The sequence below is a fragment of the Magnolia sinica genome, chromosome 10 (genome assembly GCF_029962835.1).
Source record: "Magnolia sinica isolate HGM2019 chromosome 10, MsV1, whole genome shotgun sequence".
NCBI classification, from domain to species: domain Eukaryota; kingdom Viridiplantae; phylum Streptophyta; class Magnoliopsida; order Magnoliales; family Magnoliaceae; genus Magnolia; species Magnolia sinica.
Genome location: NC_080582.1, coordinates 47060074 through 47068661, shown reverse-complemented (window position 1 = coordinate 47068661; position 8588 = coordinate 47060074).

Here is an 8588-nt window from a genome sequence, read left to right as displayed (position 1 = left end):
AGCATCTCAGCCCAATGGCATATGCCCTAATCAATCATCCATCGCAACATGCATATAAATGATGGAGGTCCACAGAAGGACGGCGGATCGAGTCCAAATATCAAGATAAGTAACTGATTTAAAACGCGTCACGATAGTTAAGGAAAGAATTCAACTTGTAGCCACCACAACATCGAACGATGCAACCGATATGGGACAATGTTCCGCCTTCACTATATGCACAGTAGCCTGCCAGCACAGTAGCCTGTCAATCACTGGTAGCTCGCCCAGGCTCCTCAGGCCCCCCCACATCAGTGTTCGCCCACGTGCGCCTGCCCACATGTATCACAGTGATGGAGCGTCACAATATCCCCCACCGAGGGCAGATCTGAGTCTAAGTGCAATAAGTGGGCTTCATTACCCTCTCTATCGCGCAATAAACTGGACTTTCCCATGAGCCCAATATATACAAAGGTGGCTCCAAGGTGTAGGTATCATGATGCTATGCTGTCACATACTCATAATCAGTATCGATGACCGGCACTGATAATCGGCCTCGACAATTGGAATCGGCCGAACAAGGCCTAAGGGAAGGTTGCAATGTGGACATTAAACCATCATTGCCCAACAATGTGGCCATTTAACCAACATTGCTCCCAAGGAGTGGCCCATAAAAGGGATTCATACACAACTTAATGGGTCATATATACATCGCACTGGGCCTCAACCATGGGCCTTGAATACATCACAATGGGCCTTGCCAAATGGGTCGAAAATACATCACAATGGGCCTCATCATATGGGCCGAGAATACATCACAATGGGCCTCATCATATGGGCCGAGAATACATCACAATGGGCCACGTCCCATGGGCCTCAAATATATCACAATGGGCCTCTACCCATGAGCTTTAAATACATCACAATGGATCTCAACCCACGGGCCCTAAATACATTACATCGGGCCTCATCAAATGGGCCCCAAATACATCAAATAGGTCGTATCAATGGGCCAAATCAAATCGGCTGATTCAAATGGGCCGAATCAAATGGGTTTCATGTATGCCAATCAGGCCCACCCTTATGTATTTTTGAGATCCAACCTATTCATAAGTTAACATAGAGGTAGTAGAAACATCAGCTTGATCGGAACCACCGTGACCCTTAAGAAGTTTGAACGGTGAATGTCACTATCCCCACTATTTTAAATGGTGGGGTCCACTTGAACTTTATATTTGACTTATTTTTAGTCTCAAGCCTGTAAGACAGCTTGCCAAATGGTGGACGGTTTGGATGTAACACATGCATCATGGTGGGTCCCACTGTCCAAGGTCTGGATGGTGTGGATCAAACCCACCCAGCTCCTGACGCCATACAACAGCTATGTAGCTGGTGAGCGGTAGACCTGCCAATCAGTTTCCAAAGAGGTGGGTCCCACGTAGGCCCACCATCAAATATAATATATTATATTATATTAATATATTAATATTAATATTATTATTATTATTATTATATCCAACCCAATGTCCAGACCCTGGACGCTTGGACGGACATCATAGATATAACATATGCATTATGATGGGATTCACACATGTGGAAGGTGTGGAAGACATACATCAGTGGGTCCCATGTGGGGCCCACCATGACGTTTATTTTCCACCCAATTTGTTGGTAAGGTCACACAGACCTAGGTAAAGAGGAAAAACAAACTTCACAATGATCCAAAACTTCCGCAACCTAAAAAGGGTTTCAATGGCAAACGCTCAACCCCACTGTCCCCTATGGAGTGGGCCACCTGAGCTATGTATATGGCTGATTTTTGGAGGGGCCACTACCCAAAAAGGGGGCCACCAAATGCACGGTGTTGATGTCCCACGCACATCACATGGGGCCCACGGCTGGGACCTGTGGTCCCTGCCCGTCCAGCGTCAAACGTAGCAGGACGCTGGTGCAACGTTAGCAGCGCCTGCTGCCTTAATATATATATATATATATATAGATTGAAAAGTAGTTTTTCCGCAGATTTTCGTACGTGGGGCGCGCATCAGGGGAATCCGACCCAGCCATTGGTTTTTATGGCCCAAGACAGACCCATCGAGACCAATATTCGACATATTTTGAGGTACAAAAACATCAAAGTAAATTTCAATGGTAGACAACACTATTTTCTATGTTATGGTCCACCACAGAGTCTGATTGATTTCATCTTTCGGCTCAACGCCTAAAATGAATGGGAGAACGGAATGGACAGCGTGGATTAAATCCATACATCAAGGTGGGGCCTGCATGAGCGGTCCACCCAAGTTTCTAAATCAAACTGGTGGCCCACTTGGATGGACCCCACCTTGATGTATGTCTTATCTACACCATCCAACCATTGGTGGCCCACCTAGGCAGCCATCTATAGGTGGGGCCTGCATAAGCAGTCCACCCAAGTTTCTAAATCAAACTGATATTTATTAGTCAGTACACTACACGGTCAGTGCACACTTCACTGTATGTCCACGTCCAGCGTCCCTAGACATTGGACGGTTTGGGTAACACATATATAAGGTGGGCCCGAGCTACAAATAGCTGCATAGGTGGGCCACCAATGGTTGGATGGTGTGGATAAGACATACATCAAGGTGGGGTCCATCCAAGTGGGCCACACAACTACATCATCACACACACAAAGAATAAAAAAATTAAAAAAAAAAGGAGAGGGAAAGAGAGAGAGAAAGAGAGAGGGATACATGTGATGGAGGGCTCCGCTACTATGAGCCCTCCCTTGTATTCAATCATACATTAAGTGGGTCCCAATATATGTGGGCCCACCAAATCAAAGATCAACGGTGAAGATTCCTTCTCCACCAAAATGGAAGGTCTAGATGACCTCTGTTCATGCAAGGAAAATAAACATCATGATGGGGTCCATGGAGAATGGCCTCATCATGGAATGATCATGAGAATTAAGGTGGGTCATCAACCACACCTAGGGTCCAAAGTAAGATCCATACCGTCAATCGGTAGGCCTCACTTGGCCCATCATCAAAGCACTAAATCTAGGCCTACAAAACACCCACCGTTTGATCTTCTCAGTCCGATGGAATGTCGATCCCCTTGTGTCCGTCTTTGATGGAGAGGATGAGAAATGAAGGGCTAGGATGATGGATCTTGAGATGGAAAGTGGGCCACACACACTCACTTTTCTCTCTTGAAATGCTTGGACGTGCACCTCTTTGGTGTTGCTTGGAAATGTGAAGAGAAAGAGAGAGAAATGGGGTGGTTGTAAGGGAGAGGTGATGGATGTAGGTGAGTGATGGATGTGAGGTGATGGTTGTACTTGACATGTATGGGTGTGTAAGAGAGAGGGTGAGAGAGAGTTGACTTTGGGGTTACTTGTACTTGACATGAGGTGATTGATTGATTGATGGGACATGTTGTAGAGATTCTCTTGGGATTGCAAATGCGTGGTGTTTTCTTTGAACTGAATGCGGCCTTACATCTCATGGCCTAGGGTATCGAATCGGCGTGTAATACGTAATGTTGGAACTGCGGTGACGACGTGGTCACAATGGTACAAGTCTCAGATTAAGCCGACTCAGATCTAAGGGATACGACTTAGGGTTTTGTCAAACACTTAGACTACACCTTACCACATACTGACTAAGTTAGTTATAGCATATATTATGGCAAATCCTTTCACAAGGGAGTTGTCATACCTACAAAAAATATGCATTTTCGGTTAATAGTCATAGCAAACACAAATCATAATTCCATATTCATTCAAACATTTCAACAAACACATGGAATGCATTAAAATCAACATAGTTTACATATATATGTAATATACGAAAAATAATGTATCTAAGCACATGTGATAGCAATCAAGTTAGTCATAAATCATTAACTGACATTGAAAGCCTTGAAAACCATAACCTAAATATTTATTGTCCACACCTTTTGTCGGTAAACTCGCATCGAACTCGGTTCGTACACAAGTCTCCGTCTACAAAACAACGGTTACTTAAATCACGACATAGGTTAGCTATTTCGTCGAATCCCCTATTTGGATTACTAAAACAAGATTAGGGTTAGTATTTCTTACCCAAATCGTAGTTGGAATGGTTCGTGTAGCGATGGTGGGGAGGTGAATCGAGGCGTGGAGTTGTGAGAGTGAATCTTAGCAACGATCTCCAGGAATCCCTCTCTTCTCCTCACTCTTTTCTCCTCTTTTCTCTCTTCTCTCTCCTAAGGTTAGAGAAATTCGTATGAAAGAGATAGGTGTGAGTTTAAGGTCCTTATATAGGGCTAGAACTGACGCAAATGACCCCATGGCCATGGTATACTTAGGTTATAGCCAAAGGGCATCTGTTTCGGGCCAATGGAGCTCATTTGGGGGTCCATTACCTGCACACGGTCAGGGGCAAGTTCTCTGACAATGGATCTAAGTCAGGTTAAGATTTCGGTCCGATCGATTTTGTGGATCGACCGTGGAGGACTAGTTTCAGTTCAACGACTATCGTTACCCGATCAGGGCCATAAGTACACTGACCTGTGTAGGAAAATTTTCCTGATCCAAGGTTGTAGTTGGGTCAGAATCTGATGGTCTGAAACCTTAAATTTGGCTCACAAGCGAATGACCCAAATCACTTAAATTTGAGTTCATTTTCTAAAGATATTCACGTTTCCCACACACTTCACTCGGGGCTCAAGTTGTGCATTTCTAGATGCTATTTGGACTTGATTCCCACGATGCTTGTCAAGCCCAGTAAGCGGTCATAACCGTATAGTTTTACGGTCATCGGACTTTCGACGCGCGGTCCAGGTCTGATACAAAGTTTCAATGTGCTCTCGAGAGCAACTGGGTTTTGAGATTACTCCTATGTTTTTAAGTAATGTTGAGTTAGTAATTTTAAAGGTTTTGGATTTTGCAGTTTGGATAGAAAGTGGTTCAAGCTAATTCTACTAATTATTCAGTTTAGTCCTTAACTAGATTATGCCCTAATTACGACAGAATAAGGTCCTAGGGCAGTTCTACGCCCCTTTTTGGTACTTTTAATTAGTATATTATTTTAATTATTTTTCTAGTAGTTCATCATCAAGTCTACTTCATCTTTACCAAATTTCATTAGATTTCGTGTTGTAGAAAAATTCTAAAAATTCTAAAAGCAGCAACTGTCCAAACTAATGATTTTCAGACAGTTGTCACAACGACCTAACTATATTAAAATTTTTATTATATTTTTTACTTATTTTTATATGAAACTAGACTTATTTAGCTTTAATTTCTCTTTTGAATCACCTAAATCGGAGTTATATTGAAGGAGATATGACTTTTTGAACTCGGGCTGAAAAACTGTAGAAAACGGGCCGCTTGGCCCACTGGCCGGCGATGCATCCCCGATCCGGCGATGCCATCGCCGGTCGCTGTCCTGTCTGGTGGTGGTTTTGCCACCTGATATTTAAAAGGGGTCTATTTTGCAAGCTAGAATGAGTTATTTGACATACAATATATGATTTTGGGGTAGGATAAGCTGATCTATCCAAATAGCCTACTTATTTCATGAGATTCCAAAAGGTTAATGGTTAAAACCCATTTTATTTATTTATTTACTATTTATAGTAATTTTTAGTTTAAGTATTGTTCTTCATCACCTAAACTTTAAGATTTGTGTCTAATATGAAAGTAGTTAGAAAAATTTAAAGAATAAAGTGGTGAAAGGTGATATTTTGAAGGAAATGGGTTAAAAAAAAGATTTCAGACTTTGGGATTGAGTTCTGAGAAGTTAATAAGATGTTATGATCGACCCAGTGCCTAAAGACGTCCATCGCCAAGTTGGAAAAAATCCGGAACGTTACATAAGTTTACTCAATACGATAAGAGTGTATTAAGTAACTCAGTACGCAATTCGATTGCCTTATAAACGGTTTGGATAGAGCTAGGCAAGCTTGATCCGATCCGAATCGAATCGACGGCCTGGATGGTGCAGATTGAGTTGGGTAATTATCCAAATGATTTTCGGATCGAGTTTAAATCGTGGTGGATTCGGACCGATCCGAAACCCGATTCGAATGGATCTGGACCGATCCGATCCGACCCGATCCGGAGTCAGGTAGTATATATATAATTTTTAATTTTTTACCCTAAAAAATTACCCTACCCGATCGTTTTTACCCCTTTCTTACCCTACCCTCTCCCGCCCGATCGAACCAACGAGCGCTGCTGCCTACTCGAAATCCTCTACTCTTCTTCTTCAAAGGTCGATCCGAAGCCCACCAGCTGCTACCTGTCCGACGGTATTCCTCTCGTCTGGCCGTCCCTGCCTGCCCAACTCGAATTGGGTAAGTAATGTTGAACTCCGTCCTTGCTGCCCATTGAGGCCAACTTGTTGAGTAGTTTGATGATCTGAACTGTCCATTCAGATGACTGCGACCATCTTTTTTTGTGGATGAATTTAGAACAATGAAAAAAAAAAAAAAAAAACATCCAATGGCTTGCATTTAACTCTAAAAATCAAAGGTTAGGATGATCAACGAAGGTCGATAATAAGAAAATAACTTATTTATAGTTGTAACGGTGATATGGACAATCGAAATCATTGATCTATTACAGCTTATGGGCCCAAGTAGCTAGCGACCAACGCTGAAACATGAGTCGCAATAGAGGCAAAATGTACTCTAGATGGAAGGAGGCGGATTCCCTCCTATGAGAAGTTAAGTGGGGCCTACCGTAATGTTCGTGGGAAATCTACCCCGTTCATTTGTACTTTTTTGGTTTGTTTTGTTTTTTTTTTTTTTTTTTTTTAAATTTTCAAAAAAATTATATATATTTAAATCTAGACCGATCTGAGCCGTGCCCAATCCGATCCGACTTGATTTTTCTGACCGAGTCAGACTCAGATCGGATCAGGCTATGTACATTTCGGATCAGTTGGAGTCAGGTGATCCGGACTTGGTCTCGGATCGGATCGAGTTCGGGTCAGGCCATGCAGAATTCGGATTAGTTCAAGTTGGACCTAATTCGATCCGACTTGGTCCGATGCCCATCTATAGGTTTAGATAACCAAACAAGACCCCAGATCCAACGGGAATGGTACCAACGTACCATGCCCATCTCTAGGTTTAGATAACCAAACAAGACCCCAGATCCAACGGAATGGTCCCAACGTACCATGTGGTGACATGGGGATGTATTCGAACGGACAGGGATTGCTTGACGCGGCAAAGTTCTGTGGGCTCACCGTTATGTATGTGTTATATCCACACCGTCCATCCATTTTCTGAGATCATTTTACAGTACGAGCACAAAAATGATACAGATCCAAAGCTTAAGTGGATCACATAACATAAATCACAAAGCAGTGGAGATTGAACGTGTACAATTGAAAACTTCTCTGGAGCAACACCTGGATGAAGCTGATATTTGGTGGGCCCTAGGAATGTATCAACGGAGACACGATAATTCTGGGGAACACGATAAAAACATACTGTCCAGCTGGAAGAAACCTTAGTAATAGTATATGCTACAACAATCTCTGCATAGGACACGTGGCAGGACCACGCATATACTGATGATTTCAAATGGGACTTTTAAAAATAAAACCCATGAGACAGTCGACATCGGTTGCTTTTTCTACAGTTCGCCCCACTGCATATTTGACCGTTAACTACTTTTGTTTTAAACCGTTGCTTTAAAGTTAAAAGATCAGATAGATAGATTTGTAGAATTGATTTTTGAGATATAAACAAAAACAATCCATGCTAGGATCCTACATACATGGATGGACCTGATTTGAAAATAACCCTGCCACGTATATTAGAAAGAGACGTATGTACCATATTGGTACGTCCTGCTACATAGTAACATCTCCCGATTCTCGTAAATCCTGAGTCCCCATTTTCCGGAGCCCATACCGACGTGGCAGTTTCTGTGATCCTTCGATCCGTTTTACACAAATACCCCCGAATTTGTACATCGGTCTTCTCTTGGCTTACGTATATCCCCTATCAAAGCAGGCTATTTTCGTAAGAAAATTCAAATGCCCACCTGCCATTTCAAAAGTTGACGGCAAAACCATTGTTACTCTTGAGTTGTATATCCATCCATAAAAATGCATGAATTTTATTAATGAAATGACTGAAATAATACCATCCAAACCTTTCAAAGAGTGGAAATATTGTAATAAGATTATATACTTATATTAAATAGCATAAAATTTGTGTTATATTCCTGAGTTAAAATTTTATTTCTTTACCTCTGTTTTTTCTTATGGACACTAATAATACAGTATATATATTCATTTTCATGTTATTTATGAAATTTTAACCGTTCAAAATACAATTTAAACTTTTTTAATTGATTTATAAGCATTCTATTCATGCATATGCGGTGCGCATGAGTATAGATTTTTCATGCTCTGCCATCATATTTACCAAAAACCAAATAACTCCTATCGAAACTGCCTTCTGTCCTTTTCTTTCACCCAACAAACGGGGCTTGCGCGAGTGAGATACCGAAGAATCCATGCTATAAAAATAAATATATATCATAATTAACGTGATCTGAGCCATTAAAAAGATATTAAACATTATAAAAATATTTTAAAATAAAATTATTTAGTAAA